The 19,897-nt window shown below is 45.6% G+C and overlaps 2 non-coding genes across 2 annotated transcripts; one reads left to right on the forward strand and one right to left on the reverse strand.

Annotated features, from left to right (window-relative positions):
• Positions 1 to 2,000: 2,000 nt before the first annotated feature.
• Positions 2,001 to 2,075, reverse strand: Trnas-cga (transfer RNA serine (anticodon CGA)). The gene has a single exon. It is a non-coding gene; the product is annotated as a tRNA-Ser (tRNA).
• A 300-nt stretch (positions 2,076 to 2,375) lies between these two features.
• Trnas-cga (transfer RNA serine (anticodon CGA)) lies at positions 2,376 to 2,450 on the forward strand. The gene has a single exon. It is a non-coding gene; the product is annotated as a tRNA-Ser (tRNA).
• The last annotated feature ends 17,447 nt before the right edge of the window (positions 2,451 to 19,897 follow it).

The raw sequence follows: 19,897 nt of genomic DNA on the forward strand, positions 1-19,897 counted from the left end.
GTTCATAATTGTAGGCCTGCTTGCCATGTGAGAATGAAATATGCTTTCCATCTTTATATTAAAATTATTGAGCTGCGCCTATTCTTAGTTTAAGCTAGCTGTAAGTTTTGTGTAGTTCCTGTAAAATTGTATTACTGTGACTCAGCCCTCCTGATGTTGTTTTCTATTGCAGAGTTTTAATTTTCAATGAAAAGTTATCCTTCTTGAAATGCAAAGAAAAATGTAGTTACAGACCACTGAATCAAAAGGATGGGATGCATATTCATACACGAAGGCCTATTCGCCATGTGCTAATCAAATAAGCTTTCGATTTCGATATTAAAATTATTGAGTGGACATCTATTCATAGTTTAAGTTACCTATAACTTTTGTGTAGTTCTTTTAATATTGAATTAATGGGACTCCATATCTTCTCAGAGTGATCAAACCAGTTACACCAAAACTGCAAATTTTAGAGTCTGCCCCCCTCTTGGATAAATCATTGGTCTGTGCCATCTGGCTTAGGTTCCCTCCTCCCCCACCACCACTCCCACGGGACGTGCTAGGGCATTGTGGCACCAACAATACGTGTACATGGTGTGACAGAAATCTGGACGTTGACATGCTATTCCGTCACGTCTCTAACCCTTACGTTTCGTCGACGTTCTGTGTGGACTCTGCCATTTAAAGTCGACTATGGAATATTTTGACTTACCATTCCATCCTTTTCCCATTAAGTGTGAATTGACATTTATTCTGTAATTGAAAGGAAAGATTGCAGCCACTATCCGGTGCAAGTACTGCGTGTGGTAGGAAATCGGGTCGATTTGGATAAAGCGAAACAGGCAGAGGATTATAATGTAAAATATTTTCAGGCGCAAGCATCTGTATATGCATGTTTCTTGTTTTTGCACGAATGGTGTCTTTCAGTTCCGCAATTTTGTCTAAAAGTCTAGAATACGCCGAGTGTTTCAGAAACCCCTACAGGAAGTAGTCACAGACCGATAAGACAGACCGATAATATGGGAGATCTGGGTGGCTCCAAAATGTCTCCATTCCTTGAAATGATGTGGTTGCTAAACGCTCGGCGCACTGCTCCCATTGAAATTTGGGCACAATGAGACATAACACCATCTTACTGAAACCAGTACTCATTTGCAGAAAACTGTTCAAGTTCAGGTGCGAGGAGTGTGTCAACCATGGCGGCATACTGCTCCACACTGTGACTTTCTAGCTGAGTAACGGTCGTTGATGGATCACGTGGAGATTATCCTCGCACGAGTAACGACAGTTTTGTTTGTTGACATAATCACAGGACGAAAACGTGCCTCATCAACCACCCATAGCAAATTTAAGAAGCCTTCATTGCCTCTAATTTTAGTCAACAGTTCAACAGACAGAGTAATTTGCTATCCGTAATCACATTCATTTAACAGTTGCACAACCTGCATCTTGTCGGGCTACAACTTTAAATTGTTCTGTAAAATTCTGTGCACACTACGACTGGACGTTCCCACTCCTGCCAAAACTCGTCTCAGAGAATGCTTTGGATTGTTGGTAACAACATTTTGCACCTCCGCTATTCGTTCCTGTTAAGCGACAACTACGGGGCCTTCCTGGCGATTTCACTTTAAGTGGACTTCCCGCTGCTTCAAAGTTTTTCACCCATAACCTGACTGCATGTGACGATGGTACAGGATCATACCGTCTAGGGTCAAAAGACGACGCTGTTCCCATCTAGTAGCAGCAATACAGTCACCGTTTTTGTAAAAAACCTTCATGGTCACAGCACGTTGGGGCTCACTCCAGCACTCCATCTCAGCAACTGGTTTACTGATCTGAAACATGTTACAAGCCTTCAGTGATGCCAATAATACCAATCCAATTTTAGAGACTAATTAAAACAGCTTGTTTTTCTGCCACATCCTGCGCCTGCAAACAAAGAAAAAATTCCAGAATGAGATTTTCACTCTGCAGCGGAGTGTGCGCTGATATGAAACTTCCTGACAGATTAAAACTGTGTGCCCGACCGAGACTCGAACTCGGGACCTTTGCCTTTCGCGGGCAAATGCTCTACCAACTGAGCTACCGAAGCACAACTCAGGCCCGGTACTCACAGCTTTACTTCTGCCAGTACCTCGTCTCCTACCTTCCAAACTTTACAGAAGCTCTCCTGCGAACCTGCAGAACTAGCACTCCTGAAAGAAAGGATATTGCGGAGACATGGCTTCTCATTCTGGAAACATCCCCCAGGCTGTGGCTAAGCCATGTCTCCGCAATATCCTTTCTTTCAGGAGTGCTAGTTCTGCAGGTTCGCAGGAGAGCTTCTGTAAAGTTTGGAAGGTAGGAGACGAGGTACTGGCAGAAGTAAAGCTGTGAGTACCGGGCGTGAGTCGTGCTTCGGTAGCTCAGTTGGTAGAGCACTTGCCCGCGAAAGGCAAAGGTCCCGAGTTCGAGTCTCGGTCGGGCATACAGTTTTAATCTGCCAGGAAGTTTCAAAGAAAAAATTAATTGAATGGCTTTAGGCTTTTGTTTGCCACTGCAGCTGAAGGGCGCAGGCATGGTAGCTCTGCGTGTTTGGGATGGGGGCTGGTCATCCCCAGTAATAAGAGAACCACATGAAGTTCTCAACGATGTAATTTGAAGTGTCATGCGACATAACCGCTGACGATAAACGACAAAGATACAGATCGGAACAAAGAGGAAGAAAAAATTGTTAGCTTGGCTGACTACCATGTGGGGGACCCAGGTTCGATTCCTAGCAACGCATGGGATTTTTTTTTACGTGTATTGATGTGTCTACTAGTAAAGGTACCGTAACGTACTCCGGTCTTGGATTGTAGAATAATATGGATGCTACTGAAATCTTGGATTGCAGAATAATATGGATGATACTGCAATGACTTGCATTATTCATTAAGTGGATATAAGTGTGGGTAACGGACTGTTTCAAAATTATGGCACTGATTTTAAGGAGACCTATTGTGCTTGAGTGGAAGTAAACTTTGTTCTGTTGCTTCTAATTGCTAAACACGACCATTTTTTCAGTTGTTAAGAGTCTGTATCACCGTAAAAGAATTCTTAACAATTCCAACGGCCTCCTTTTTCTATTCACTCTAAAATGAACTAAGTGTTCTCCTGCCCATGTTTTCTTCATAGTAGGGCATAACCTACTGCATCTGAGGAACCCTTTTGTAACTGAGTGGACGAACAATTTATTGTGTTCAGAATGAGATTTTCACTCTGCAGCGGAGTGTGCGCTGATATGAAACTTCTGGCAGATTAAAACTGTGTGCCGGACCGAGACTAATAAATCCATCTTTTTTTCTTTTTTTGTGTAATCGTGTACAACCTACGGATGCCACATTTTTTACATTTAACGTACATATAATGGCATGAACATTTAAAGTATTGACATATGCCATTATGTTCATTAGCACAATGACTAGACGGATATTTAGTGTTGGGCTCATATGTTTTATCATAGACATTGTGGTAGACGTTTTGTGGTCCTCTATTATAGGACATGCATTTGGCTCTATGGTTTTCTTATGTCTCTAAATGTTTTATGGACTAATAGCTCTTTCTACATCCTAAAATGTAAGTAAATGTTTTTAATACCGGAAAAAATAGAAACTATTCGGGAAAGACACTGGTCACTCTCTGTAATAAAAAAAAATTGAGTGACGTTCTCACCGATGGAATTTGAGGTGTCATATGACATGCAGAACAACTGATGATAATCGACGAAGATACAGATCGGAAGAAAGGCGAGAAAAAGAAAGTAGTCTGCTTGGTTGACAACCATGCGGCTGACAAATGTTCGATTCTAGATAGTGGCTGGAATTTTTCTATGGTGGGATGACTGCTACGGGGAACATTCAGCCTCATGATGCCAGATGAGGAGCTACTTGAGCGACAAGCAGAGGCACCAGATCTGCTAAAGCGACAGCGGCTTGGAGTGCGATGTGCCAACCACCACCGCATCTAAATGATCCCAATAGTAGAAGATGACAAGGCGATCAGTCATTCGCGATTGGTCTGTCTGAGGCCAGAAAGGCGGTGTTCTTTCATTCTTTCCTTTTTTTCCTTTTTTTTGGTGAAAATTAAAATTTTATAGCAAACCCTGCTAATGTAAACTTATTCACTTCAGAAACGTAACAAGGTAGAGTTACTGAGAACAAGACATACGCGCCTTGGTATAAATGCAGTGATAAAACCTGAGAGGGAAACAGGATATTTTAGAAGACAGATCCAAAAAAATTTTGAGAAGTGTAAGACCACTCGAATAAAAGTCCGCAGCTCGTGGTCTTGCGGTAGCGTTCTCGCTTCCCGCGCAAAGGGTCCCGGGTTCGATTCCCGGCACGGTCAGGGATTTTCTCTGCCTCGATATGACTAGGTGTTGTATGTCTTTCATCATCATTTCATCATCACTGACTCGCAAGTCGCCGACGTGGCGTCAGCTAAAAAGAACTTGCAATTTCGGTGGCCGAACACCCCGCATGGGGTATCCCGGCCAACAATGCCGTACGATCATTTCATTTCATTACTCGAATAAAAAAAAATAAAAGAAAAAACACATGGAGAAAAAAAATTGTGTTCACTGTCACATTTGTCGAAGTCAACTAAGAAAACCTCTAAAGCAGACTGAAGAAGTAAATGATGCCGTTTGCTGTCAGGAGCGAAACTCCAGTAAAGAGGTGATAAAATTTATAATACACTGTTGTACGATTCTGGGACGGCGGTATCACTGCATACGAAGCGGCGTAAACATACAAGACAGTAGTTGTGCAGCTGCCAGGGGAAGGATATTCCACGAGTCACGCAGTTGCGTGCGAACGCCGCAGCGGCGAGACCGCCGGTGGCTCTCTGGAGAAGCGCCAGAGATGCGCCGCCTGAGATAGCGGCAGCTGCTCCCCTGCCCTAGACTGCAGCCCGCGGCCGTCCGCTTAACTAATGGCCGACCGCCGGCGCAATTAAAAGCCCGTGTAGCGTGCGGAGCGTGCGGAGCGTGCGGCGGCGGGCAGCGCGGGACGAACCTCTGCGCAGTGTGGGCGGCCTGTCCGCGTAACGAGACAAGGCGGCTGTCTGCCGCTCCAGATTCTACACGCCGCGCCGGCTCCAGCTAGCTCTAGCTCCCCGGCACAGGCAGCGTGTGCTTTGGACTGCGAGGGGAGAATCACGAACATAAGCCACCCAAAACAGCGAATAGGACAACTTCAAAAGCGAATTGGAAAAAAAATTAAACAAATGAAAAAAGGAGTGAGTATAAGACAATTTATTTGTTATAAAAAGCAAAGGAAAAAGAAATGTTGGTTTTCACGTATTACCCTAACATTATGCCCAGATGAAGGCCGACTTAGCGGAATTACACTACTGGCCATTAAAATTGCTACACCAAGAAGAAATGCAGATGATAAACGGGTATTCATTGGACAAATATATTATACTAGAACTGACAAGTGATTACATTTTCACGCAATTTTGATGCATAGATGCCGAGAAATCAGTACCCAGAACAACTACCTCTGGCCGTAATAACGGCCTTGGTACGTCTGGGCATTGAGTCAGAGCTTGGATGGCGTGTATAGGTACAGCTGCCCATGCAACTTCAACACGATACCACAGTGCATCAAGAATAGTGACTGGCGTATTGTGACGAGCCAGTTGCTCGGCCACCATTGACCAGACGTTTTCAGTTGGTGAGAGATCTGGAGAATGTGCTGGCCAGGGAAGCAGTCGAACATTGTCTGTATCCAGAAAGGCTCATACAGGACCTGCAACATGCGGTCGTGCATTATAGTGCTGAAATGTAGGGTTTCGCAGGGATCGAATGAAGGGTAGAGCCACGGGTCGTTTTCTCTGCCTCGTGATGAATGGGTGTTGTGCGATGTCCTTACGTTAGTTAGGTTTAAATAGTTCTAAGTTCTAGGGCACTGATGACCATAAATGTTAAGTCCCATAGTGCTCAGAGCCAGCCAGCCAGCCACGGGTCGTAACAAATCTGAAATGTAACGTCCACTGTTCAAAGTGCCGTCAATGCGAACCAGAGGTGACCGAGACGTATGACCAATGCACCCCATACCATCACGCCGGGTGATATGCCAGTATGGCGATGACGAATACACGCTTCCAATGTGCGTTCACCGCGATGTCGGCAAACACGGATGCGACCATCATGATGCTTTAAACAGAACCTAGATTCATCCGAAAAAATGACGTTTTGCCATTCGTGCACCCAGGTTCGTCGTTGAGTACACCATCGCAGGCGCTCCTGTCTGTGATGCAGCGACAAGGGTAATCGCAGCCATGATCTCCTAGCTGATAGTCCATGCTGCTGCAAACGTCGTCGAACTGTTCGTGCAGATGGCTGTTATCTTGCAAACGTCCCCATGTGTTGACTCTGGGATCGAGACGTGGCTGCACGATCCGTTACAGCCATGCGGATAAGATGCCTGTCATCTCGACTGCTAGTGATACGAGGCCTTTGGGATCCAGCACGGCGTTCCGTATTACCCTCCTGAAGCCACCGATTCCATATTCTGCTAACAGTCATTGGATCTCGACCAACGTGAGCAGCAATGTCGCGATACGATAAACCGCAATCGCGATAGGCTGCAATCCGATCTTTATCAAAGTCGGAAACGTGATGGTACGCATTTATCCTCCTTACACGAGGCATCACAACAACGTTTCGCGAGGCAACGTCGGTCAACTGATGTCAGCACGTTGTAGGTGTCGGCACCGGCGCCAACCTTGTGTGAATGCTCTGAAAAGCTAATAATTTGCATATCACAGCATCTTCTTCCTGTCGGTTAAATTTCGCGACTGTAGCATGTCATCTTCGTGGCTGCAAACCCTATCTCTCCACATAAACTCCGGTGAGTGCGACAGACTTACGGCACCTTACTGGGAGGGCCTGTATGATCGCACGTTACCACTCTACTGGTTGATGTCAGAGCCAATGTCCTGCTACGGCATCAATAACTTCGCCAACATCCACATACGGCAAAAGCAATTCCACACAGATGGCCGTTCGTTGCTCTTTATGGTGTTGTATTAGGTGGCCAAGAGCCCAGTGGGCACACGTCGTTGAGTACCCCAACTGGTGGACGAATATATCAGCACGACCAACAGAGACGTCCAATTGTGCAGCGAGATATTCGATTGTGATCCGTCGATAAGATCGAATGAGAGTGTCCGCACAGTTCAACATTACAGGAGTCCCAGCCGTGTGCGGCCAGCCGGAACACGGGAGATCAGACAGGATGAGCGACCTTTTTGCGATGATCTCAGACGCCTCGCCCAACGACTCACCGTGCTTTTGTTCACTGCTAGGTCTCCTTAAGACATTCTGCAAGCACCTATGAATATCTACGATGCTCTGATTTTCAGCCAAAAGAAACACATTTGCAGCTCTCTGCCTGGAACTCATCTCCATTACAGGCACCATTTTGAAGGCTACGTAGAGCGCCACCACCTATCGGAACTTCATGAAACTTTAGGGGCTGAAGCGGGAATATTCCACGACGTTGCACAACAAATTCCGCATTTTTTCAACCGAAATTATCCGAGGAAAAATGTTTTGCGTTGCTTATTGAACGCCCCTGGATCATTCTCCAGGCTCCACATGCAGTACATCCAAAAGAAACAGCGGTGTTACTGTCACGACGTACCGTCACAGTCATATATAGCTATGCGATGTGAACTCGTGCTGCCTCATGTGAAATTTTTGAATTCATGCTGCCTCGTTTTCGCTGTTATTTCAATTATGTTGGAGCGGTATGCTTACACGGGCAGCCTTGCGCTCGCCGCGCTGGGGGGGGGGGGGGGGGGGAGTGCGTCTCTATGGCCTCTTTTGTAGGTAGAAGGCAATCTGTGAATCTCATTAGGCCAAGGAGCCCTCCTCCGGGGATACAGGCGGTTTCACTGAAGTCGGGTACCGATCGGCTTCGCTGCTTTTGAGAGCTATGTAGGCTAATGTGCCCCCTTTGGTCAGTGAACGGCACGGCCGCCCTGCAGTCCACAAAGAATAACTGAGCACGACATCTTTGCTTTTATGCTCGTCCTTCAGATAGCAAGGTGCCGCAACACCGCCTGACCAGCGTGGAAGAGTCAATTGCGTTCGCTCTAAAAAATTGATTTAGCCAACACTGCTGCATCACTCTGGACAGTGTTATTGCTGCAGAACGCTGGCTAATAGTGAAGACACTCCTTCGGCTTAGTACCAACTTCGTGTTTAGAAACATGCGCCCGGTACACAAAAGGAAGGACATTACATGTGCTTTCCCTCGCTTTTTGATGATCTCTGCAATAATTCTCGTCCATCACATTGCCAACAGCGTAGACTCGTCCTGTCCGTGCAGAGTATTTTGAGATGGGGAGTGAGACGCAAGTTAGGATTATTGAACCCTGCCTAGTCGTCGAATATGGGGCGTCTAGGAAACCTGCTTTCTCGGATCGCTAGACAAACAGTTCAAGCAAGCTGTATTAATGAGTTTTATTACGAAACGAACAATGACAATACTTGAAACTTCCTGGCAGATAAAAACTGTTTGCCGAACCGAGGCATGAACTCGGGACCTTTGCCTTTCGCGGGCAAGTGCTCTACCAACTGAGCTACCCAAGCAAGACTCACGCCCCGCCCTCACAGCTTTACTTCTGCCAGACCTCGTCTCCTACCTTCCAAACTTTAAAGAAGCTCTCCTGCGAACCTTGCAGTACTAGAACTCCTGAAAGAAAGGATACTGAGGAGACATGGCTTAGCCACAGCCTGAGGGATGTTTCCAGAAAGAGATTTTCACTCTGCAGCGGAGTGTGCGCTGATTTGAAACTTACTGGCAGATTAAAACTGTGTGCCGGACCGAGACTCGAACTCGGGGCCTTTGACTTTCGCGGGCAAGTGCTCTACCAACTAAGCTACCCAAGCACGACTCAGGCCCTTCCCTCACAGCTTTACTTCCGCCAGTGTCCACAATATTCTTTCTTTCAGGAGTGCTAGGTCTGCAAGGTTGGCAGCAGAGATTCTGTAAAGTTTGGAAGGTAGGAGACGAGGTACTGGCAGAAGTAAAGCTGTAAGGGCGGGGCGTGAGTCGTGCTTGGGTGGCTCAGTTGGTAGAGAACTTGCCCGCGTAAAGTAAAGGTCCTGAGTTTGAGTCTCGGTTCGGCACACAGTTTTAATCTGCCAGGAAGTTTCATATCATCGCACACTCCGCTGCAGAGTGGAAATCTCATTCTGGAATGACAATACTTAACTTTGACAATAACATAGAAGTCTCGCAAGCAAAGGGAGACATGCAAATAAGATATCTCTTCAGAATATACGATTTCTAGGTCGCTGGTCTTGAAGTGCCTAATCTTAATGCTGCTGCAGAAGTCGGCCGAGACCAGTCGGCCCGGCGCTTACGTCCTCCTCGCATAGAGGTCGCTGCCGTCGCGTTATCGTCCTGGAGAGGGGTCGGCCAGCGCGCAGTTGGCTGACGTCTTCTTCGCAGCCCTCTCTGCTCTCTCGTTTCCGAATGGCGTGCCGGCGCTTGGCTATACGCCGTTACAAGGATTAATAAAAATCCGGTCACCGCGCAGAGAGGTGATTTTGCGGGATCGCGTTCCAGCAGCAATCTGGTGCTATTAGGCGCAGTTTGTTGTTCTTGATGAAACGTTAAGCTCGAACTCTGCAATAGCGTGATCCATATTCTGAGCAGCTCGCTTACTTGTGTGCTCCTAATCCACAACTTGCGTTGCGTATCGAATTTATTGTAAACTGAGGTTCTGGGTTGTTTAACGCTGAATTCACGAGCTGCACGGATAAGGATGCTTTGTTCTCCATGCGGTCTTCCTCAGTTGCAGGTTCGGGTAGCTGTAGGATTCGTCTCTGCTCAATGAGACTACTAAGTTGTATAAGAGACTGAGATCAGTCAGTAAGGTGATTTGTAGGTATTTGAGTATACAATACATTTTTAAAAGATTTCATTGACAAATTGTACACATCTATGGAAATGTGTACAAAAAGCAGTGATAACAAATGCCCCTCCACTATCAACGACGCCTTACTGCGACAGCTGAAATTGGCACACTGTTTTGTTTCTGACATTAAAGAAATTTATCATTTTTTCTCTGTAAGTGTTCTATACTGCCAGAAAAATGCACAACACTGAAGGAGATGGTGATTTATTGATAATTGAGGCGACATTGTAGGAACATATGATAACAAAAGCAGACCAAAATGAAACACATGTCACAGTATACGAAGCCGATACAGTCGCTTCGTATCCAATGCTGTACCTCCCGTCTAACGGCAACGCAGGACTGTACAGGGTGTCCCATTCAATCCTCCCTGATTTCAAAGACCCAAGAAAAAAAACCGTAGTAGATACGACAGTGAAAAATGCACCACATTGTAGAGCATCTCGAATAATTAATTGATTTATCATCAATACACCTCTACATGTGAACCATTTGTAGCACGAAGAATATCGATTCTATATTCAGTTTCTTGCCAAGTTCTCTGTAACATTTCCTCTGTTATTGTTGCAATCGCATCGGTGATACAACGTCGCAACGTAGGAATATCGCCCACTTTGGTCGCATACACGCGGTACTTCACGAATCCCCACATGAAGAAATCAACAGGAGTAATGTCGGCTGAACGTGTTGGCCAGGCAATGGGTCCTCCGCGACCGATCCAACGATGAGAAAATTTCCTATCCAGGAACTTGCGAGCAGCCGTTGACCAACGCGGTGGAGCTCCATCTTGTTGAAAAATGATGTTGGGTTGCACGTATATCTGAGGATACACAAACTGCTCCAACATGTCCAGATATACTGCTCCAACATGTCCAGATATACTGCCCCATTCACTGTTTGTTCCGCAAAGAAGAATGGTCCAACAATCCTGTTGTGCATTGGCCTGCACCAGACGTTTTCTTTGGGGCTATCACGAACATGTTCAATGACAACGTACGGATTTTGCGAACCCCAAATCCGAACATTATTAACCCTTCCTGATAGATGAAAGGTTACCTCATTTGAGAATAAACATCCTCCCAGGGAATCTGGCATCCATATCAATACGCAGCAGCATATCCACAACAAATTGTTGTCGGTGTGGTCCGTCGTTTGGCGTCAGATGTTGCAGAATTTGCACTTTGTAAGCACACGTATGAAGACGCTGGTGACCTATACGATGCAATGTTGATCGAGGTACGTCAAGTTGCCTAGATTCTTGACGTTTGATTTACGTGGGCTTCTGAGAAACGTTTGTCTGATGTCCTCCACTGTCTCTTCTGAACCTCTGTAACGTGCACCCCCAGAATGTTTCACAACATTTCCTGTTGTCAGAAACTTCCTACACCATTCCTTAATTGTTTTCATATCATGTGGATCACATTCATACACACGACGATAATTTCCTTGTACACTAATCGGCGATTTTGTTTCTGAAAACCACACTACTGCTTGCGCGCGCTGCTGTGGAGTCACCATTTTCACTTCATGCGATCATGTACACTCTGGCGCCGGCCGGAGTGGCCGTGCGGTTCTAGGCGCTACAGCCTGGAACCGAGCGACCGCTACGGTCGCAGGTTCGAATCCTGCCTCGGGCATGGATGTGTGTGATGTCCTTAGGTTAGTTAGGTTTAATTAGTTCTAAGTTCTAGGCGACTGATGACCTCAGAAGTTAAGTCGCATAGTGCTCAGAGCCATTTGAGCCATACACTCTGGCGACGATACTTGGCACTTATGAAGCGGAATATAAATTATTTGAGATGCTTTACAATGTGGTGCATTTTTCACTGTCGTATCTACTATGGTTTTTCTCTCCTGGGTCCTTGAAATCACGGAGGTTTGAGTGGGACACCCTGTATTTTCACATCCAAATGATGATAAGGGTGGCGAAAGTCATCGTTTGAAGGACTGACCCAAGCATCTCGTGCCTTTTGTTACAATTCGAGATTGATTATTGTAGGCCTTGGAGAACGAGTAAGTTCCCTCTTCAACATGTCCCACACGTATTCAGTTGGCGAGAGATCTGATTATCTTGCTAGTAAGGACATTTGTACACCACGATAAGCACGTTGTTTCTCAGCAGCCGTATGTGGTCGTGCGTTGCCCTACTGCAAAGATAGGAATGATAGTTACACGAGAATAACAGCCTGTGGAACGTAGCTGGTAATAGTTACTTTACCCTGCTGAAACACCAAATGTGACCGCGAGTTTTAACTGATTCCCACCCCCCACACACACCACCACGAGGCCTGTGATGGTACCCGTGTGTCGTGGGCGAAAGCAGTCTGGAATAGGCAGCTCACCAGGTCTACGCCATGCACGTGTACGTCCATCACTCGCATACAGACAGAAATTACTCTCGTCAATGAAGACAACAGAAAGAGCGATGGGGCAAAATCGAAGGGCATTCTGGAGACACTGTGCAACACATCTGAGCATAGCTTCACAGGTTTTCACTGTGGTTTTCAGTCACGACCGACTGGGCCTGAAAAAAAAAAATCCTTTGTTGTACAGTGTATATTTACGCTTCCGGGTTATAGAAGCCTAGTCTTACTGTTCCCACTTTCTACATACTGGTACAACAAAACTCTCACACAACGGCTATACACTGTACAGTTGTTGGTTGGTTGATTTGGGAGGAGGTGAGCAAACAGCGAGGTCATCGGTGCTATCGGATTAGGGAAGGATTGGTAACTAAGTCGACCGTGCCCTTTCAAAGTTAGCATCTCTGGATATGCTTGAAGCTATTTAGGGAAATCACGGCCGGACGAGGGTTTGAACCATCGTCCTCCCGAATGCGAGTCAACCTTGATCAGTATGTACAGTGGATGTCGGCCACTGTATGTAGATTCTTGTAATTTAGGAAAGAGCAAGGCTACCATTATGTTGTCTGATTTAGTCTGCTTGTCATCCATCTTTACTTTCATAGCGCACTAGTCCAAAATACCGCTGCTAGTCGGACGCGTAATCTTAGCAACAAAAGACCCGTTAATTCCACGCATTCGGCAACGACCATTAGTTTATTTTTTTCTTATCGTTTGTCTCCAGTGGACTCATACTTTCACTACTGACCGACTCTTGCAAACCCCTATACGACCTAAAAAAAAAAAAGTCCTATCCTCATAGTGCAGTTTTATAACACGACGCTTCCTAAATTTATGAGTGTTCTTTTATTTCACTTTCGTTACTCTTTGCTGATTTCCCATCAATGTCAAACAGTTACTGGTTAAAAAATGGCTCTGTCATCAGTCCCCTAGAACTTAGAACTACTTAAACCTAACTATCCAAAGGACGTCACACATATCCATGCCCGAGGCTGGATTCGAACCTGCCACCGTAGCAGCAGCGCGGTTCCAGACTGAAGCGCGTACATCTACATCTACATCTACATCTATACTCCGCGAGCCACCTTACGGTGTGTGGCGGAGGGTACTTATTGTACCACTATCTGATCCCCCCTTCCCTGTTCCATTCACGAATTGTGCGTGGGAAGAACGACTGCTTGTAAGTCTCCGTATTTGCTCTAATTTCTCGGATCTTTTCGTTGTGATCATTACGCGAGATATATGTGGGCGGTAGTAATATGTTGCCCATCTCTTCCCGGAATGTGCTCTCTCGTAATTTCGATAATAAACCTCTCCGTATTGCGTAACGCCTTTCTTGAAGTGTCCGCCACTGGAGCTTGTTCAGCATCTCCGTAACGCTCTCGCGCTGACTAAATGTCCCCATGACGAATCGCGCTGCTTTTCGCTGGATCATGTCTATCTCTTCTATTAATCCAACCTGGTAAGGGTCCCATACTGATGAGCAATACTCAAGAATCGGACGAACAAGCGTTTTGTAAGTTACTTCTTTCGTCGATGAGTCACATTTTCTTAGAATTCTTCCTATGAATCTCAACCTGGCGCCTGCTTTTCCCACTATTTGTTTTATGTGATCATTCCACTTCAGATCGCTCCGGATAGTAACTCCTAAGTATTTTACGGTCGTTACCGCTTCCAATGATTTACCACCTATGGCATAATCGTACTGGAATGGATTTCTGCCCCTATGTATGCGCATTATATTACATTTATCTACGTTTAGGGAAAGCTGCCAGCTGTCGCACCATGCATTAATCCTCTGCAGGTCTTCCTGGAGTACGTACGAGTCTTCTGATGTTGCTACTTTCTTGTAGACAACCGTGTCATCTGCAAATAGCCTCACGGAGCTACCGATGTTGTCAACTAAGTCATTTATGTATATTGTAAACAATAAAGGTCCTATCACGCTTCCTTGCGGTACTCCCGAAATTACCTCTACATCTGCAGATTTTGAACCGTTAAGAATGACATGTTGTGTTCTTTCTTCTAGGAAATCCTGAATCCAATCACAAACCTGGTCCGATATTCCGTAAGCTCGTATTTTTTTCACTAAACGTAAGTGCGGAACCGTATCAAATGCCTTCCTGAAGTCCAGGAATACGGCATCAATCTGCTCGCCAGTGTCTACGGCACTGTGAATTTCTTGGGCAAATAGGGCGAGTTGAGTTTCACATGATCTCTGTTTGCGGAATCCATGTTGGTTATGATGAAGGAGATTTGTATTATCTAAGAACGTCATAATACGAGAACACAAAACATGTTCCATTATTCTACAACAGATTGACGTAAGCGAAATAGGCCTATAATTATTCGCATCTGAGATATGACCCTTCTTGAAAATGGGAACGACCTGCGCTTTCTTCCAGTCGCTAGGTACTTTACGTTCTTCCAGCGATCTACGATAAATTGCTGATAGAAAGGGGGCAAGTTCTTTAGCATAATCACTGTAGAATCTTAAGGGTATCTCGTCTGGTCCGGATGCTTTTCCGCTACTAAGTGATAGCAGTTGTTTTTCAATTCCGATATCGTTTATTTCAATATTTTCCATTTTGGCGTCCGTGCGACGGCTGAAGTCAGGGACCGTGTTACGATTTTCCGCAGTGAAACAGTTTCGGAACACTGAATTCAGTATTTCTGCCTTTCTTCGGTCGTCCTCTGTTTCGGTGCCATCGTGGTCAACGAGTGACTGAATAGGGGATTTAGATCCGCTTACCGATTTTACACATGACCAAAACTTTTTAGGGTTCTTGTTTAGATTGTTTGCCAATGTTTTATGTTCGAATTCGTTGAATGCTTCTCTCATTGCTCTCTTTACGCTCTTTTTCGCTTCGTTCAGCTTTTCCTTATCAGCTATGATTCGACTACTCTTAAACCTATGATGAAGCTTTCTTTGTTTCCGTAGTACCTTTCGTACATGATTGTTATACCACGGTGGATCTTTCCCCTCGCTTTGGACCTTAGTCGGTACGAACTTATCTAAGGCGTACTGGACGATGTTTCTGAATTTTTTCCATTTTTGTTCCACATCCTCTTCCTCAGAAATGAACGTTTGATGGTGGTCACTCAGATATTCTGCGATTTGTGCCCTATCACTCTTGTTAAGCAAATATATTTTCCTTCCTTTCTTGGCATTTCTTATTACACTTGTAGTCATTGATGCAACCACTGACTTATGATCACTGATACCCTCTTCTACATTCACGGAGTCGAAAAGTTCCGGTCTATTTGTTGCTATGAGGTCTAAAACGTTAGCTTCACAAGTTGGTTCTCTAACTATCTGCTCGAAGTAATTCTCGGACAAGGCAGTCAGGATAATGTCACAAGAGTCTCTGTCCCTGGCTCCAGTTCTGATTGTGTGACTATCCCATTCTATACATGGTAGATTGAAGTCTCCCCCTATTACAATAGTATGATCACGAAACTTCTTCACGACGTTCTGCAGGTTCTCTCTGAGGCGCTCAACTACTACGGTTGCTGATGCAGGTGGTCTATAGAAGCATCCGACTATCATATCTGACCCACCTTTGATACTTAGCTTAACCCAGATTATTTCACATTCGCATTCGCTAATAACTTCACTAGATATTATTGAATTCTTTACTGCTATAAATACTCCTCCACCATTGGCGTTTATCCTATCCTTGCGGTATATATTCCATTCTGTGTCTAGGATTTCGTTACTGTTGACTTCCGGTTTTAACCAACTTTCCGTTCCTAATACTATATGCGCACTAATACTATATACTAGAACCGCTCGGCCACACCGGCCGGCAGTTCTTGGTTAGATTAAACTGGTTTACACCCTTTTTGTATTGTGAAATCGAATCACTGTCCATAAAGTAGCAGGATTGACTTTTTATTTTCACATTAGTCATTTTAATTCTCTGTCACATAAAGAAAAGCAGTAACTATATTAGACATTATAGTAATTTGCTATAAAAATATTGGCACGTCATTCTACACGCGTATTTTCTAGTGAATGGGGTCTTACCGTGTTATATGTGAATCGTGCGTTAAGGATTAGACAATTAGTTACGTGATACTCTGATGAGCCAAAATATTATGACAACTACACACATTGAGAGTGAATATCGCCAGGTGCTGACACGTGACACGGTAAGGAAAGTATGTAAGTAGAGCAGAGACGAATGGGGATCATTCCAGGGGCGGTGAGGGCCGAAAACGAGATAAATATACTAACATAAGCAAAACTGCCAAACCGCAGATGGTTCAATGGCTCTGAGCACTATTAGACTTAACTTCTAAGGTCATCAGGCCCCTAGAACTTAGAACTACTTAAACCTAACTAACCTAAGGACATCACACACATCCATGCCCGAGGCAGGATTCGAACCTGCGACCGTAGCGGCCACGCGGTTCCAGACTGTAGCGCCTTTAACCGCTTGGCCACACCGGCCGGCAAACCGCAGATGTTTGCGGGCCTGTGCTCGGGAATGTGCTTCTACGGAATGGCGGAGCTGGTCGGCTGTTCGCGTGATACTGTCGTGCGTATTTGTGGTTCAAATGGTTCAAATGGCTCTGAGCACTATGGGACTCAACATCTTAGGTCATAAGTCCCCTAGAACTTAGAACTACTTAAACCTAACTAACCTAAGGACATCACACACACACCCATGCCCGAGGCAGGATTCGAACCTGCGACCGTAGCAGCCCCGCGGTGCGCATTTGTGGAAAGTGGTTGAAACAAGGAATAGGGGACAAGGTGATGGACGTGCTCGCCACATCACAGAACGTGGAGATACGAGACTTTCCTGCTCTGTGTTTCCCGCGGTGTTTCGAAGCAAGCAGTTCCGCAACTGACGACCCCGACCTGTTCCGCTGTTGACAGAACGACATCGTCAGTTACGACTGCAGTGGGCACAGGATCATCGAGATTGGACTGCAGATCGATGGAAGTGTGTAGCGTGGTCGGATTGCACGCGTTGTTACAGCAGATCGATGGTTCTCTCAAGATACGCCGTCATACAGGCGAATGGAAATTCAAAACATACACCACGCCACAGACGCAGTCCGACGAGGGTGCGGCGACGGGGACGAGGGGGAATGGGGGATAGAAACAAAATTATGCTATGGGGACATGTGGTAATAACTGAAGGCACCATGAAAGCTGTAGTCTACTTGCAGATTGTTACGGACCTTCTGAAACCCTTTATGTAGACGTCTTTCCTGACGGCGATGTAATCTTCCAGCAGGATAACTCTCCGTGTCAAAAGGCCTGAATCGTGCTGCAGTGGTCTTAGGAGCACGACAGTGAATTCAAGTTGATGTCTTGGCAGCCAGATTCGCCTGATCTGAACCGGATGGAACTCATCTGTGACGCTATCGAGTGCCAGCTCCGTGCCCACAAACTACCGGCGTGTAGTCAAGGAACTGCGTGACCTGTGTGTGGACATCCGGCGCTACACACCTCCAGAAATCTGCCAAGGACTTGTCGAATCCACGCTACGAAACATCTCTGCTGCATTGTGTTCCCAAACTGGGCCAGCACGCTATTTAGCAGGCGCTCAGTGTCTTGTCTCACCAGTGTAATTTCTATTATATGGGGGTGTTCATTTTAACTGAAGACATTGAAAGATCTCGAAAACTACAAATCGGATCAAAAAAAGGTGTGATTGTAATTTCTCTTAGAAGGGAACATCCAACGAGACCACACTTGACCCGCGACCCCACCCCGCGCGTGGTAGGCGGGGGCAACTTTGAAATCTTTTATGGGAACCCCTGTTTTTTTATAGCAGATTACGATTCTACGGCAAAATCTACATAAGTTTTGTCTGAATCATTTTCTTCGTTTCGCCACAGTTGGCGCTGTAATCGAAGGAACAAAAACGGGTTCACAATCGCAATTTATGACATGCTACTCAGTGGCCCTTGAATATCCGATGGAACGTGTGACCCTACCTCCATGCTGCGAGAGTAGAATAGGCCAGTGTATCAAACTTGGAAACCCCATTCGCAACGTTGTATTCCTCCAACATATCAAACAGGCGACTACTCGACGCGCCGCTATGGTCGTGGCTCAAGGCGAACGCTATTCTACTTTTCCAGTTAGAGAAACTGTTCAAACATGGTACGCCAACTCCAATACACTTAGTGATGCTCTCTTAAAATGACCGCACACAGAAGTATATATATCTGCTGGAATGTCAGCGCAGGTATTTCTGATGCGGTCGACCATGTCTTCACGGCCTGTTGGCACTTGCTGGTACAATTTATCTTTTAGATATTCCACAGAAGGAAATCCGGCGACGTCAGATCCGGCGACCTAGCTGTCCAATTAATACGGTCATCTCTGAAAGATCCACATGTCAGTGTAAACACGGTCTAATACCTCCTGCACATCAATTGCCTAATGCGTTGAGCAACCGCCATGCTGAAACCACATACGTTGTCGAACGCCCAGAGCAATATCCTGCCGTAGTACTGGTAGTCTCCGTTTCAAAAACATTCGATATGAGCGTCCATTCAATGTGTCGTCGATAAAATACGGACCAATGAGTTCGTTCCCCATGATGCCACATCATACGTTAACCGATCAAGAACGTTGTCTACACTCAAGTACTGCATGTAATTCCGGTTAACACTACCATGGTTTGTGAATGTAGCCTCATCGGAAAATAGTACCTTGGCAAAGAACGTGGGGGTCATTTGATACCGGGATCGCGGTATAATTGCCGGGCATTTATCCGTGGGTGGTGGTGCACTGACGCTTGCGCACTTATTTCATTAGCTTCTCCTGTAACACTTTTTTTTTCCTTTTGCCGCTCTGTACGCTGCTACCAGACATAAAGGCGTTCACAGCCTTGTAAAAGAGCGAACGAGAACAAGCTTTCCCTGGAAAACGCTCGGCGTAGAAGGCAACAGCAGCCTCAACATGTCTCCTACACCTTCCGTAAATTACGATCATTTGAATTTTTCCTTCAGTGGTTGCAACATTCATCGTCCACTTGCACGTGTGTTCTGCAAATGATAGGTAGGTGTGCAGGCAATAACAGGGCGCAAGTATTGTAATGTTTAGAGGTGTTATCTGTTCTACGTCTGCACGATACGTGAGTTCCGGTCGCAGTGAATTTATTACCTGTTACGATACTCGTAGTTCGCTACACGGCCACGGTGGCGCGTCGAGCAGTCTCCTGTTCTACATGTTGGAGGAACACTATGTTGCGAATGGGGCTTCCAATTAGAAGTTAGGAGATACTGGCCTGTTCTACCCTCGCAGCGCGAAGGTGGGGTACCACGTGCCACTGGATATTCAAGGGCCATTGAGTAGCATGTCGTAAATTACGACTGTATACCAATTTCTATTCCTCTGATTACAGCGCCACCTGTGGCGAAGCAAAGAAAATGCTTCAGACAAAACGTATGTAGATTTTGCCGTAGAATCTTAATCTGCAATAAAAAACGGGGTCTCTTATTAAAGATTTCATAGTTGCCCCCACCACTCACGCACAGGGTGGGCCGGCAGATCTATAGTGGTCTCTTTGGATGTCCCTCTCCGAGACAAACAAATTGGAATTATAACTTTTTTTACATCT

This window comes from Schistocerca cancellata, chromosome 1 (assembly GCF_023864275.1).
Source record: "Schistocerca cancellata isolate TAMUIC-IGC-003103 chromosome 1, iqSchCanc2.1, whole genome shotgun sequence".
Classification (NCBI taxonomy): Eukaryota; Metazoa; Arthropoda; class Insecta; order Orthoptera; family Acrididae; genus Schistocerca; species Schistocerca cancellata.